The following is a 15,415-nucleotide window of genomic DNA, read 5'->3' as shown; positions in this document are numbered from 1 at the left end:
AAAAAAAAAAAGTTATCTATAAACTCTTATTTCATTTATATCTAAACCATTTGTTCCCAATAATTATGTTTACATTACCCACAAAAACTTTGAGACATTAACAAACAGCTACCATTTAAAGTTATTATGCTGACAAATTTCTAACAGACAACATGAGCCTTTTTTGACTAGTAAGCCCAGGCTGCATGCCTGCATCGTATGCAAATACCGACAACTCTGACAAGAAGACAGTTTTCAATCAAACGAACAAACTTAAACTTTCATTAACCAAAGATTAATCCATATTGTCTTAACTTAAAAGACATTGGGTTAATTTCCATTGCATTTAGAATTTATGTAAGCGCTTACTTTAATCCAATTAAACAGAGCTCTGAGTTTTGGCCATATCACCCAGGGGTAAAAATGTCACACGCATATAGACACACAGACACAGAGCTTCCACAGCTATTATTTTAAAAATCACTCCATGAATCTGGTACAATAATATAAAGCTCCCTAGTTATGAATCCAATTTTTTTTTGAGCCTTTTACTAATATTTGTGGAGAAGACACTCAAGATGCTAAATTTTTTTTCTCAGCAAGGGCACGCTTATGACCTTTCCCCTCTTTTTTTTTTTTTCCCCCAGTCTTAGGAATTAGTGATGGGCTACATAGTAGTTCCTGGAGAGGGGAGATGATAATCCTTTTTGAGATAAAGGAACTGGGTGGAATCTGAACTGCCTCTAGAGCTGTATTTCCAGTCTTGCAAGGATTTTCCAAGGACAGTTGGAAGTTACTGGGTTTAACTTAATGACATTCTAGATTGACCTGCCTGTCCAACTACATCACAAAGGCACAGAGAAACTCCTCAAGTTTTCTCCAAGCTGGAGTTTCTGGGGCATAAACCATCCAACTGAAAGCGTTTCCAACTTTAAAATGCACCCAGGGGGTGAGTCTCTGGGTTGAGGCATTCCTCATGGTCATAAAGCTGGTGTCCGACTGACAAGGCCAGAGAAAGGGTGCAAAGGCGCCTGACTGCAGACATCAACATAGTTATAAGATCTTGTCAAATCCCACTTAGCCCAGGGCACTTAGTCCCTGAGCCAGCACAGGTGAGCCAGGCAGGGAAGCAGGAGGCAAAGGCCTGGAGAACAAAGGAAAAGAGGTCAGGCCTCACCCTCATGGCCTCTTCCCCAAGGGTTATTGAGATAGAGGTCACACAGCAGTTCCCGTGCCGGGGCACACAACACCATCAGGACAGTTCACAGAATAAATCACAGGTCTCCTATTGTCATAACCAACTCAGTAGGCACCTAAATGCTTAACAAGTCAATCGCCAAGAGAGGGCACCCCACGTGGTTGTCGGGGTGATCAGGCCCAGAAACCAGAGTAGGGGCTCCCGGGAGTGGAGCCTTTGACACTTTAAAAATTTCTTTGTTTCTCTATTGCAAAGCTCAAAAGGAGCCCGAAATGGCTACTGTCACTTTAAGAGAGAGGAAAGAAAAGGGTCCATTACCTTGAAAATCTCCTGAACCTAGGGCAGCGTCCTACTTGTTCTGCCTGTGGGGTTCCTATAGCAAGGGGCGATGGGGGCGCCCCTCTGCATTGCATCCCTTGTACACCTTCCCTATTATGCCTGGCAGTCATTAAGTGCCAGGTGAGTTGTCCCAAAGATCAAAGAACAGAGAAAAACAGCGAGGAATTTTTCCGCCGGTCTGGGGGACATTCTACCCAATTGCGTCCTGGAGCCACTCTCCCAAGAAGGGGTTCCCATACTCAACCAAAGGTTAGAGTTTGGTACTTTCCTTGAACTGGAGTCCCGAGTGGGACTTTTCCCACAGTTCAGAGCATGGTCAGGTGCCAGAGGAAGGGATCCCAATCCAGCCTTAGCAAAAGAAACCTTCCACGGGAGTCTTGGAGATTGGCGGCCGTCCTAATGACTTAAGTGGCCGACCCGTGCCCACGTAAAATTTGTCTATTAGAGATAGAGTCAGGAACGAATGGATTAATTCATTTTCCATCACCCTCAGGCTTAAGGTACTGATTCTCTTCAGACTGAATGCCACAATTTGCCCCATACAGTAACCATGGGCAGCAAACATGGATTCATACAGCTGTCTGTGAAGGTTCCCGATGGAGCAGTGAATTTAGTTCCATCCTTGAAAAAGAGAAAGGCACAAGGAAAACCAGAACTTCAGCTCACAAGCCGGTGAAGCAAGCGGGCTCAGCAAGCCAAGGAGTCAAAAGAAAGACTTCCCGGACTCAAGGTCTGGAAGTAATGCTCCTCTATTCAAATAGCATGGGGACAGGGCCCAAGGGCAGTGAAGAGCTGCAGCATGGGGACAGGACCCATGGCCAGGACTTAACAGGTCTTAGTCTTATTGCATAAGGAAGCATTCTCAGAAAGACGTTTTAAAACATACTCAGGCAAAGTTGATATAACCTCTTCATAAAAAGAAAATGAGCTCAAGCATTCCACCTGTTACAATCTTATCAACACTCAGACCTTTATATTTCACCAATTCAAGTATAACCTGAGTCAGGGTTTAAGCTGACAAATAAAAATGGCAAGCAATAGGATATATTGGAGTATATGAGGAAACCATTTGGTATAAACCTAATTCGGCCTGACTTCCTTTTTTTTCCTCCAGAAGGGCCTGACCGGCTATTGAGCACGCATTGCATATCTGCTTAGACATTTCCTTTGGCCAGAACAAAGGCCCTTCAGATAAAGATGCAACTTCCCCCCGACATTAGCATTTTTCTTTAGGCTAGGAACTGATTGCTGCACTCACCTCCCAGCTCACCTGTGACCACCCAGCTGGAGACAAGAGACTGCCACCCTGCTGTGTTCACAGAGACAGAAGACCTACCTGCTATTTCCATCAATCGCTGTGCCAACAGAGCAGTCTCGTGACTATTGTAAAAGGGACATTTCAATCCTATGTGAAACATCCTCTTTGAGGGTATATAACCACCCTTATACCCCCACTTCTTTGGAGTGCTCTGTTCCTTTGTGGAAAGACTCTCCCGGGTTATAATCCTCAGATTTAAGCTCAGAATAAACTCACCCAAATTTTCACTTATAGATTGGATATGGATTATTTTCGTCGACAAAACCTAGTTACCATTTTCCGTGTTTCTTTTTTAATTTGGCCTTTTTTCATAGACACCAATAAAAATTATGATGAGAGCTCTCACAATTTTTTCCCCCAATTTAGAAGTTTTCCGAATTTAAATAATCCATCGTCTGGCCAAATTGACGAGTAGGATCTTAACAGCGACTCAACCAAAGCTTAACCAAGGACAAAGAGGCGACCCCAAAAGAGATCCAGAAAATTCACTCCCAAAAATAGCCTAAGAAAGTAAAGGCAAGCAACAAAGGTTGAGACGACAAAGGCCCCTTATGAAATCAATTGGGACCTCTTATGACAAACTCCCCTGAGAGCTTACACAGCCGGACCAAGAGTGTGTCCCGGAACCCTAGTCTACTCGACTGGCCGCCAAGATGCGTGCCGGTACATGCATCCTCCGATGGCAGAGACCAGAAAGGTCACAAAGCCAAGCTCTCAAGACGTGGAACAAGACAAAAAGCCCAGACAACAGGCTTATAGAGATGCCTGTGTCTTATGACAAACAAAAAGACAGAGACCAGGAAAAGTCTATCTCTGGGAGGAAAAGGATCTACAACCTGTGAGTACTCAAATACTAGAGTCGCTGAGTCCAAGAAGCTAGCCTCACCAACATTTTCTCCCGCTAATCTAAATTTAGAAGAGCAAAAAATCTCACCACTCTTGCTTCCATTGGAGCCTGCAGGCAGAGATCCGGGAGACTGACGTGGTAAGAACGCTTACCTCTTGCCGGCTCTCGTCAGGGGTCCGGCATCTCTTGGCCGCAGCAGTCCAGGAGCAAGCAGTGTCCAGCCAGTGAAATTTCATCCTGCTGACTACGCCAAAACTGTAGGGGAGGAGGACATTTCCTCTCCCCAAATGTGGGTTCATCTGGCCGGAGAACGCATTAAATTCACATGAGACAGAAGAGCAAGAGAAAATTAAACAAAGCTTTATGAGGAACCATGGCCCGGGGCCTTTCTTCCCGAAGGAAGAAAGGGCACCGAAGAAGTGGGATGCACATAGTGGTTATACACCCCCAAACAGGGTGTTTCACATGTGATTGAAATGTCCCTCCCACAATAGTCACAAGATTGCCCTGTCAGCACAGCGCTTGATGGACACAGCAGGTAGTGGTCTGCTGTCTCAGAGGGCGAAGCCGGAGGCAAGTGGATTGTCTGGAGCTGGACTGTCACAGGTGAGCGCAGCAATCAGTTCCTAGCCTAAGGAAAGATGCTTAATCCTTAAGAAATGCCAAAGTTGGGAGGGGGAGGGAAGTCAGTTACAGGAGGTTACCAGACTAGCACAATAAAATGCAGATTTAAGTCCTTGCCTTTGGTATTGATTAAGAGTTTCTAGAGAGAAGGTCATCTCCTTTCTTCTTCCTGGTACAGAGAGGGAGGCACCTTTTACAGATAGAGATTTACCTTACAAATGTAAACGTGTCCTAACAAAGGGCGAGTTCCATTCCTCAGAGCCTCCTTGCCTGTCCCAGTTTATCAAAAGCAATCAGCCTCAAATAATCCTGATGCCAAAGAGACATATCTTGGGGTGGCCAATTCCAGGTCCCCACAACCGGAATGTTATATTTGAGAGAAACATACAGGCTTGGATATGACAATACTGCCTTTGAGGAATAAGGTTGACTTTCTGGAAATACAGCCACTTGGAAAAACCGACCTGGTACCTTATTTACAGAGAGAGATTCCAGCAATCTTACCTGGTAAGTAAGGAAGCTTGTTTATCTGGCAGGTGCAAGGAACCTCGAAATATTTTGGGGAATCTCAAGAAAAGAGAAAAATTCACACAAATCTGTAGGTACTGCAGGCAAAATCTGATGGCAAGTCCTTGGCTTGGCTTTTTTGTTCTTGAGAGGTCTTTAAAGTTCAATCTGAGATTCCTCATAAAAAATTCCAGCAAAGCAGATTTAAGAGCCTATATGATCAGTTGCTATTCTTGCTGCACTTATGTAAATAATTGAGCCAAGTTTATTGAAACTAAACTTATATTGCAAACCAATTAGTCTTAATTTGGCTATCTTTTGTAAAAATGTGGGTGATTTTTTAGAGAGAAAAATTATGCTTCAGTGAAAAATTATAATACACATTTGTGGATATTAGATCCTAGTTGTGTTAATTGTCTTTGAGGTTTTTCTTTCTACCTGTGAACTGGACTGGATCCTGAATTCTTCTACTGAAATATCTGGTTACAAATCTCCAAACTAACGTTTTCAATTTTTTCCTCATTTTCATTTGGAATCATTGAGGATTGAACTTACCCTTTTTTCTGAAACCTTGTACCCTAAAGCTGAACAACTTGATAGAAAGTTAAGAGAGATTCCTGTCTGTTGCTGTGTAAGCTGTAAGCCACTCAGAAAGATACCTGAATGCCCGATGACATCATCAGAGACATTTCAAGCTGCAAAAGATGCTCTGGCTCTGACATCTAGAAACCTTCTTGACTGGCTGCCCCCTGGATTCAGGGACTAGTTTATAATTTGCTCCAACCATTAACCTTGTTTTTCTTTTTATTTCTGTAGAAATACTTATTAAATACCTGATTGCTTGCTTCCAAAATATAGGCCTAACTTTGGGATCCCACCTGTATCACCACCTTCAAAAATGGATTTAACTGGACTGACCTATTACCAGGACTAAGAATTGTGTTCAGTGAGATGAAACAATCTGCCACTCAGCTTCTGGACTATGAAACTCCTTGAACTTACAAAGGACTGTGAAACCTAAAAGTTTCAAAGATGGGACTGTGGGGGATGGGAATTGTCCACCCCAAGATATGTCTCTCTGGCATGAGGATTATTTTGGGCTGGTTACTTTTGAAAACAGCAGACAGGAAAGAGACCCTAAAAAGTGGAATTTACTTACCCTTTGTTAAGAGACATTTACATTGTAAGGGAAATCTCCATCTGTAAAGGTGTCTCCTCTCTGTACCAGGAAGGAGGGGGGATGACCTTATCTTTAGAAACTCTTAATCAATGCCAAAGGCAAGGACTTAAATCTGCATCTTGTTTACTTGTCTTGTAACCTCCTGTAAGTGACTCCCCCCACCCCCAACATCCTCCATTGTCTGTAGCTGAAGGTGATATTTAAGGTGGTGGTTTCAGCCATTTTGGCAAGTTGCTCAGGTTGCCTGAGCCTCTCCCATGTACACATGTTATAAAGCTTTGTTTAATTTTCTCCTGTTATTCTGTCTCATGTGAATTTAATTTGTTCTCCAGCCAGAAGAACTCACAGTGGGTAGAGGAAATGTCTTCCTCCCCTACAACATTCATATGTGTGTGTGTATTTTTAAGTGAATATCTTTGTTTTCTTCCCTCCCTTATTCCCTTATCACATAACATAAGATTTATTGACTTTATATTATAGTGTTTAGATTACAGGATCTCAAGGAGAAGAGTAAATGTCACTCAAAGGACTTACCTCTTCTGGCGGAGGGATTAGTACATTTCTAGTTGCCCACAGAATAGCTGCTTCACATTAGATGGATTCATGAGCTTGTTATCATCTTTATTTGGAGATTAAGTCTAGCTTAAGAAGGTGTATATGAGCGTAAAGTTGACAAGGAGTAGAGTTGTGATGGTTAATTTTATGTTAACACATAAAATTATGTTTATATATTTCTGGCCACAGGGTGCCTAGATATTTGGTTAAAAATTATTTCTGGGTGTGTCTGTGAGGGTGTTTCTAGATGAGATTAACTTTTAAATCAGACTGACTAAGGCAGATTGCCCTCGCCAATGTGGGTGGGCCTCATCCAATCTGTTGAAGGTGTGAGTAGAATAAAAGGCTGAGTAAGAAAGAAATCTTTCTCTCTGTCTGTCTTCAAGCTGAGACATACATTCTTCTCCTGCTTTGAACTTGTACTCAGACTTGAACTCACACCATCAGCTCTCCTGGTTTTCAGGCCATCAGACTTGGACTGGAACTGCACCATTGGCTCTCCTGGGCCTCCAGCTTGCCAACTGCACATCTTGGACTTCTCAGCTTCCACAATTACATGAGTCAATACCTTATAACAAATCTCCCTCTCTCTCACTATGTGTGTAGATAGATAGATCTATATCTATATCTATATCCATATCCTTATCTATATCTATCTATCTATTTAGAGAAGAGATATTTATTGGTTCTGTTTCTCTGGGGAGCCCAGCCTACTCCACTCAATGACTAACACACTCCTCCTTACGCCCTGGTCAGGGAGCCCTGGACTTTGCACACATTTACATCAGCCTCATTGTTCATAACTACTGCGCGACATCCCTAGTTGTATGGTAATTTAAGCGTTTCCTTATTGACAGATATTTTAGTTCTTTCTGTGTTCTGCTCACAGAATAACTGCACACAGCAATACTGCAGAGTGAGCTGCGTCCATGACAAACCGAGCACTGCTGCGTTAGCTGGGGTGCAGTGTGAAACACACATGAGAGGAAAATGGTGGTCTCCACAGGCAGGCTGAGTTCCTCCTGTACCACAGACCTTAGGACCATGGCTCCTGTGGCTTTGTGAACTTATTTTGGCAAGTAAGGACATTACTAAAAGGCAAAACAAAAACGTTTCTACCCATTACCATTATAATTTTTTTTTAAAAAGTCTGTTTAACATAAAAACACAGAGACAACCTCAGAATAATGGATGGTCTAATTGAATAAATTCAACTTTATTCAAAATTCACTACACTGTCATTTTTCTGTCTTTGTAGTCAGCAGTAGAAAACTTTCTCATTGACTATTTCAGTTTTTATCTGCATTAGAAGCAACTGCCTTAATATTGTTCAGATTTCTAAATTAACAAAGAATGGAGAAGAAGGCTAAAGTGAGAGTTCTTGCCTTCTGATAAAGGGGAAGATCACAATTTAGGAAAGGAGGGTTAAGGATGCTTCCTTGAACTCTGACCTAGGAAATGATTCTAGGATGAGTTGGAGAGAATTCAAACCTTGGTTCTTAAAATCTCAACCAGCAAGAGGCCTGGGACAGAAAGATGAGCATGCTTTGGGCTTAGGGCTGCCTGAAGAGACTGAAAACCCATTGGAGACGAAAACACTGTGACTTCCTGCTGGCTCCACGACGGAAACCGAAGAGATGTTGTAAAACAATTATAGGTACTGGAAGTCTATTTAGAGAATAACATCTGAATCTATTAAATCATCTTTATTCCGCTTCTTTAACATATCTCCCTTCTCTAGCATGAAAAAAATTGTGAGAAAAATATGAAGTTTATGCGAAGTGAAAAAATTGGTGATTTTTTTTGAAATAAAATATCCACTTTTATTGGTTGTAGCAGCTGTTCTATTTTCAAACAGAAGGAGAAGAAGTGTGAGAAATGCTGCCCCAGCAGAAAAGTGAGTGTGAGAAATAAAAAGACAGGGAAGCACTTTCTGTGGTTAGAAAAGTCCCTCCGTTCTTTCTAACATTCGACTTTTAGCTCAAATGATCTCTCTCATCAGAGAGACGTCTGAAATAATTATGTTGCTGCTAAGCTGCAATATACATATTTTTAACATTTTAACATCTCTGAGCCTGAGATGCGTTTAACAATTGTTGTGTCTTATGGTTGCAATTAACCAGGCAGCTGGCATTACGTAGGTATCATTGCTCTTGCAGATGCAAATTTGGATGCTACTCCCAGTGGACCTACTGGACATCTGCCTCCCCTTGACAATTCAGCTAACAAATCAGGATCCCCAGATGCTGGAACCTGCATATCTAAGAGAGAAGACTCAAGTGGTATTTTAAAGATCCAGATCTGCTTCAGGAAGAATTTTTTTAAAGATTATTTTTTAGAGCACTTTTAGGTTTACAGCAAAATTGAAAGAAAGGTACAGAGATTTCCCATATACCCATTGCCCCCACACATGCACAGCCTTCTCTGTTATCAACGTCCCCCATCAGAGTGGGACATTTGCAGGAAAATTCTGTGTCTTTGAAAATGGTGAAGCAAATGCCAATTTTCCTCATCAAAAACGAGAAAACACAATTCAGTCTCTGGAGGTATTCACCTTTGATAGAAGCCCACTCAGGTATACAACTGTGTTTTTATACAATGTAAATTTATGCATATATTTTAAGCTTCGAATTTGTTTTAAAAACTTATATACCACAGATATTGACACATATGAGTAATACGCATTTTTCCCAGGAACACTTGATCAAGAATATGACAGAAGAATTGAGATTCGGAGAAGCAAAATACTTGAGACATTGACAAAATGAGTGATGATGAGCATATAATTCTTTTTCTAACAGATTATTTATTAATATGTCATTCTAAACATTACATAAAACAGCCTATATGCTAGTGTATCGAACATTCTCCCAGTGAGAAGTTCAAGAACACATTTAGGGCTATTTTAAGACATATGAATACTTTGGCTTTCCTTATTACATCACGAAGAAAGCAATTCAAAGAATAGTTTTTATCTCCTGCTATGATTAACAACAAAATCAAATAGAAAAATGAGATAAGTACAAAGTACAAAAGTACAAAGATAAGTACTTTTTGAAGGACTTATCCCTGTTCTCTTTACTACATACATACTCAGCTTGCTCACTAATCTGATAGGAGAAGTGGTTCTTTACCTATTTTAGGAACCCAGTAAATATTTGTTGAATGAATGAATTACCTATGGAAATAAATCTACTACTTTAAAGATTTTTTTTTTCCTTTTTCTCCAAAGCCCTCTGGTACATAGTTGTGTATTTTTAGTTGTGGGTCCCTCTAGTTGTGGCATGTGGGATGCCGCCTCAGCATGGCCTGATGAGCAGTACCATGTCCCCGCCCAGGATTCCAACGGGCGAAACCATGGGCGGCCAAAGCAGAGCGCGTGAACTTAACCACTTGGCCGGCGGGCCTCTGAATCTACTACTTTAATTTGTGCCTTTTGTGAAGTTTTTTCAAGGACGAGCAATGGTAAACATACTGAAGTTCTTGTTCTGTCCAGATCATAAGCCTACAAACCGCTGATCGTTACAATTCTACCCATCATAGCTAATAATCAAATTAATGTGCATTTATCAACCTGGTAAGAAAAATTCTATCATGTTGCAGAACTAATTCTAACCTAACAATTCACTGGGCTTCAATCACTTGTGACATGGTCAAGAAAAGGGGCTGGGGCTTCTGGGTTTGTATTTACGTCATCTGTTAGGGGATTCCTATCTTTGGGTCCACCCAAAGCATCCCCCCCCCCCAACCCCTCTTAAAGACATTGCTAAAAAGAGCAGCTGCAGCATCTCGCCACCTTCTTGTTAGTCCGGCTCTGAAATGTATTTGAGCTCCAAGTTCAGATGGGGGACCTTCCAAGCAGGAAAGAGTTCGCTAAGGGAGCCCCCGCAAATGGAAATGAGTCCGTGGGCCAGAGAGCAGAACAAAGCTCTGTTCTTAAAGTAAGCTCAAAGGACACACGTGATAAAACTCAGAGGTGAGCATTCTTACCTCCCAAAGTCACACCTCATAACCAGACCAAAAAACCCCCGAATTTTGATCCTTTTTCAAAGTTAAATTATGCTGAATATTATACCTAGCACAATCAAAAGGAGAGGAAAATCAGAAGTGAAAGCTGGAGAAGTTTCGGCTAAGCCAGCCTGTGATGGTGCCTGGCCCAGACAAAGGGAGAAGGCAGACCCCATCCAGTGCTGTGCGAAAGCTGCTGTGAGAAGGGCTGCTTCGAGTGAGACTCAGCAGGTGTGACGGCGCAGCAGCCATGATTCAGGAGGGCCAGAGCACAACGAGTACGTCATTATTTCCCTCATGATGAGCATTCGTAAGGGAAACGGGGGGCAATTTAAACTTGAGTTCTCAAATTTTATCTTAATAAAATAAAACACACTGGATAGTGGTGGAGATTTTAGTTTATAAAATATTCACCTTTGTCCAAATGAAGTTTCTTTCGTTATCAACTTTTCATGGAGAGTTACAAATTACTACTGTTTACGTGCTTGTCTTTTTTTTGTTTTTTTGAGAAAGATTAGCCCTGAGCTAACATCTACCACCAATCCTCCTCTTTTTTGCTGAGAAAGACTGGCCCTGAGCAAACATCTGTGCCCATGTTCCTCTACTTTATATGTGGGACGCCTGCCACAGCATGGCTTGATAAGCGGTGCATAGGTCTGCACCTGAGATCAGAACCGGTGAAGCCCGGGCCGCCTAAGCAGAACGTGCGAACCTAACCACTGCACCACCAGGCCGGCCCCTGTGCTTAAGTCTTAAGAGAGATCTTGGCTAACCTAGAAATTTATCTTTACATAATTATCATTTCAATAGGTTTAACTCATATTAAACTGAATATTATTTTGATACATCGTGAAATTTAAAAAAGTCATCAGTAGTGCAAACACGTAAACAAAAGCGTCAAATCATCCTAACTATTCCTTCCCAGTAAGGCCACTGAAGTAACGACTAACACAGCACTTCAACAGGCCCTAAGTCAGCATCTTCAGTTCATGGTGAGGCCTCTGTGTCTGGCTCACAACTCACAAATTCTCTCAACTCCTGGTGTCAAAAGGGTTGCTGATATGTGAGCCGGGAGAGTGCCACCAACTTCCCCGTCCCAAGTTCACAAGTTCCTCTAGTCAAAAACCGAAACAAAGAAAACAACCAGCTACATTTTCACCCTTTAACAATGTTCCAGCCAAACGTAAGGTCACATTTAAAATGCACATATCCGGAAACAAGAGTTGTTTAAAACGGGTTCACGAAAAGCCGTACATCCTTCATATATTCCTACACAGAGAACTGGGTCTTGGACGTGAAAAAAGCCAGTTGGTGGGTCTCCTACCTGCAGAATTATATCACCTGCGGATCACAAACGGCACACCGTCACCCATCGCCGGCCCCAGCGCTCACACAAGACCCAGCAGCTTTGGGCTTCGGTTCTTAAAGGCTCCACGTTTACTGGCTTTGGCAATGAATTCCTTTAGCAGGTCATCCATTTGCAGTTTGTGTAACTTCTGTCAAATGATTGATGCAAAACTTACAGCAGAATTCTTCCAAATCCTCTGCGTCATGTCTGACCGCAGCAGAGAGCAATGAAAAGGCATTCTCCACAGTGCCTCCTCGCTCGATAATGTGCTGGCAAAGTGTTTGCAGTCTGTTTTCACAGTAAGAGCTGGCCAAATCCAAAAGACCTATAGCACCTTCGGGCGGCAGGTGGACTGCATCTGTGTAGAGGACTGGGGAAAGCCACGATTCACTGGGCAAGAAAACTGGTCTCTTTCTTCACTTCCTTCATGTCCTCATTCCAGTAAGACTGAAAATGGATCAAAAGTGCTCACACCTGGTTTTCAAAACAGCTTTATGGACGTGGATATGTTTCCCATTAATTTGAAACTTCAAATCAGCAGTTTCAGGACTATCAAATTCTTTCTTCAGTGACTCTGCAACTGTTAAAAAGTCTTCACGCTCTACAGACAGGAGGCGTCACGAGACGGTGGGAGAGACACAGCAGGCAAACACGTCATCTGGCAGGAGAAGGGGGCGAGGTGAGGCAGGATGACCCATCGCACAGGCGCTGGCCCCCCGTGTACACGTGCCCGCCCTGGGTTTTGGCAGCAGATGTGTGGGCGGAGTGGCAGGCTGCAATCTCTACCACCCTTTCTTTCTCCACCGTGATGTGTGCTGGGTTTAGTAGGTTAGTTTTATTGCCAGTTCCCAGCTGCCCATATGTGTTAGCTCCCCAGGCATAGAGCAAGCCCTGGTCTGTTAGTGCTAGAGTATGTGCATAGCTGCAGACAATCTGGTGCACACACATTGGGCAAAGCTGCCACTCTCGCACAGGTCAGCTGATTGCCATTGTTTCCCAAGCCCAGCTGACCATTGCCGTTGTAATGCCACCATTGTCCAGAGCAGTCACGGACGAGGTCTGACTGCAGGCAGTGCCAACCACCCTCTCAGTATGTAAACAGTTTGTAACTTTCTGAGGAGTTGGTTGATTTGCTGTAGATCCTGACCCCACCTGGCCACAGTTGTTATCGCCCCAAGCAAATCCCTCTCCAGCGGCAGCCAGAGCCATTGAATAATGTGAGCCACAGTCTACTTCAACCACTTGCTTGATCAAGAGATTGGCGCAGACTTGGACGGGAGCAGTGCCTTGGCTGGTTGTCCCATTCCCAAGCTGGCTGTATCCATTGTGGCCCCAGGCGTAAACAACTCCATCTTCACTGCTGAAAAGAACACGTGGTCCACTCCCATAACGAAGGCTTTTAACCTTCTTTCCACACAAGGCTTCCAGCTTTTTGGTATAAGTGTTCCCTGGTTATCTCCAGTTCCTAGACAGTTACTATAGCTCAGTCCAAATAGGGAGACCTCATCATTGTCAGTAACGTAGAGTGCTTCGTTGGCTGAGGTGCCAAAGACACATGCTTTCCCAATAGCTGCAATTTCTTGAGGTGAGAGCGGAGTGAAGATTGGCCACTTTCCTACATCCACCAGGACTCTGGCTTCAAGTAATTCCTATAAATAAGCAGACATCTCTTCGGTTAAATGGATCCCTTACTTTCCCCGGCAACGTGCCCAGTACTTCCTCCACCTTCTCAGCTGGGCCTTTTCATGGGGAGAGGGAGTCTAGACACATCAACAGACGCTCACACCAGTGCTCTGATGCAGAGGTTCGGATGCTATGGAAGCAGCAGAATTGGGCGGTGTCAACTACCTGAAGAGAAGGCAGGCACCCGGGAGGCCAGCTGCTGCCACCCTGTCCAGCTGCGTCCAGCTGCTGGGAGCGCTGAGGGGATCTGGGAAGCTTCACGGGCCGAGCATATAATTTCTATGCAAAACTGAGACTAAATGAGAGATGTAAGGAAGAGAACATAGTGTGTAACGGCTGAATGCTCTGACAATGCAGACGCAGTACAGTTGCAAAAAAATGTGATGAGAATGGGGAGAGCACGTGCAAAATATTTGTAACTCTTTCCGCTAATCACGTTGGTGGTATTGTTATTGGCTCTTACTGACTAAAGATGGAGTAATTTAAGTATCACTAAGGATAATAACTGCAATGGATCACAACACATCAAATATATTTAAATCCATGATTTCATCTTGATGCAAAAAACTAATTAGTCATTGTTAGAGGATGCTAGGAAACCAACTCTTTATTTCGAGCACTGGTAAGTAAAACAATCAAGCATTTATCCTGCCTTTCCTATATAAACTGTGACACTAGGTAACCAAATAGTAGATGATGTGACGTTTCTCTTTATGGAAGTAGTCCATCAGAAAACTGAGGAAGAAAGAATAGATTCTGAATATCAACATTTTTGACAGTCCCTAGTGAATTATTCAATCTAAGCTTTGAGCATCAATGGCTGCTAGCATCACAAAAAGACAGATAAATATTTTGTGCCTGCAAGAACATATGACCACCTGTAAGGCAGTATTGCCTCCCCAAATTAACAATAATCAAACCTGAATGTGGTGCAGCCTGGAGATACAGGAGGGTACTTTGCATTGCAGCCTGCCTGTTGCAGCCGCTCTGTTTTGGAGCTTGAAGAAACCAACTGCTTCTATGTCCCAGACTAAAGCTGTTCTAAGCATTTGGTGGCTGTAAAGCAGTAGCCTTGCTGAAGACTGAGTCCCAACCTCTTTTCCAGTACATTCTCCTAAAAATCTTCAACTAGAAAATAGGAGCAGTCTCACCAGTAAAGCTCAGATTAACAGTGCGATCTTCCAAATGGTCTGAAGCTAGCTATGCCTGAGAGGGATGCAGAACGGAGAGGCCAGTAAGGAAATGGTAAGTATATACATTAAAATCATGTCTGAATAAAGTCTTTGGCTGTGGTTCTCCCAGTGGACCAGAAGTCTACTAAGTTTTGGGGTAACCACATTGCCAAAAAATTTCCAAGTTGTTCAAAGCAACAGTTTATGATCTTGAACCCTTAAAATAATCCCAAGCTTCAAATCTGCACCCAGCATGAAATGAAATGCAAAAGTTGTACACCCCCAGGAAAGTCGGCCTCCCAGATGACACCTTGCATGAAATCTTGGAAGAAAAAGACCAGGAAACTCCTCAGGCATAGCTTATGGAATTTTTCTCATTGAGATATTTGATCTATCTTAAATTTATTTTGGTAAAAGAAATGAGGTTGTCTCAACTCCATCTATTGAACAGTTCTTTTCTCCACTAATTTTTGAAATACTACTTTATAACATATTAAATTCTCATATGTATTTGTGTCTGTTTCTGGATTCCATTCTGTTTCATCGATCTACTTATTTACGTAGCATTACTAAATTTAAAAATGGTACTGTGAGGATGCTGTAGTATTACATGAGATACAGGGAACTACTGAAAACCTAAGCCTCAGGAACGTCTGA

General features: G+C 42.7%; 1 pseudogene; it reads right to left on the bottom strand.

Moving 5' to 3' along the window:
* The window catches only part of LOC106841042 (RCC1 and BTB domain-containing protein 1 pseudogene), a 40,122-nt pseudogene that overhangs the window by 16,107 nt on the left and 8,600 nt on the right, over window positions 1-15,415 (bottom strand).

Source organism: Equus asinus, chromosome 5 (assembly GCF_041296235.1).
Source record: "Equus asinus isolate D_3611 breed Donkey chromosome 5, EquAss-T2T_v2, whole genome shotgun sequence".
Classification (NCBI taxonomy): domain Eukaryota; kingdom Metazoa; phylum Chordata; class Mammalia; order Perissodactyla; family Equidae; genus Equus; species Equus asinus.
This window is presented reverse-complemented; position numbering and strand designations above follow the sequence as displayed.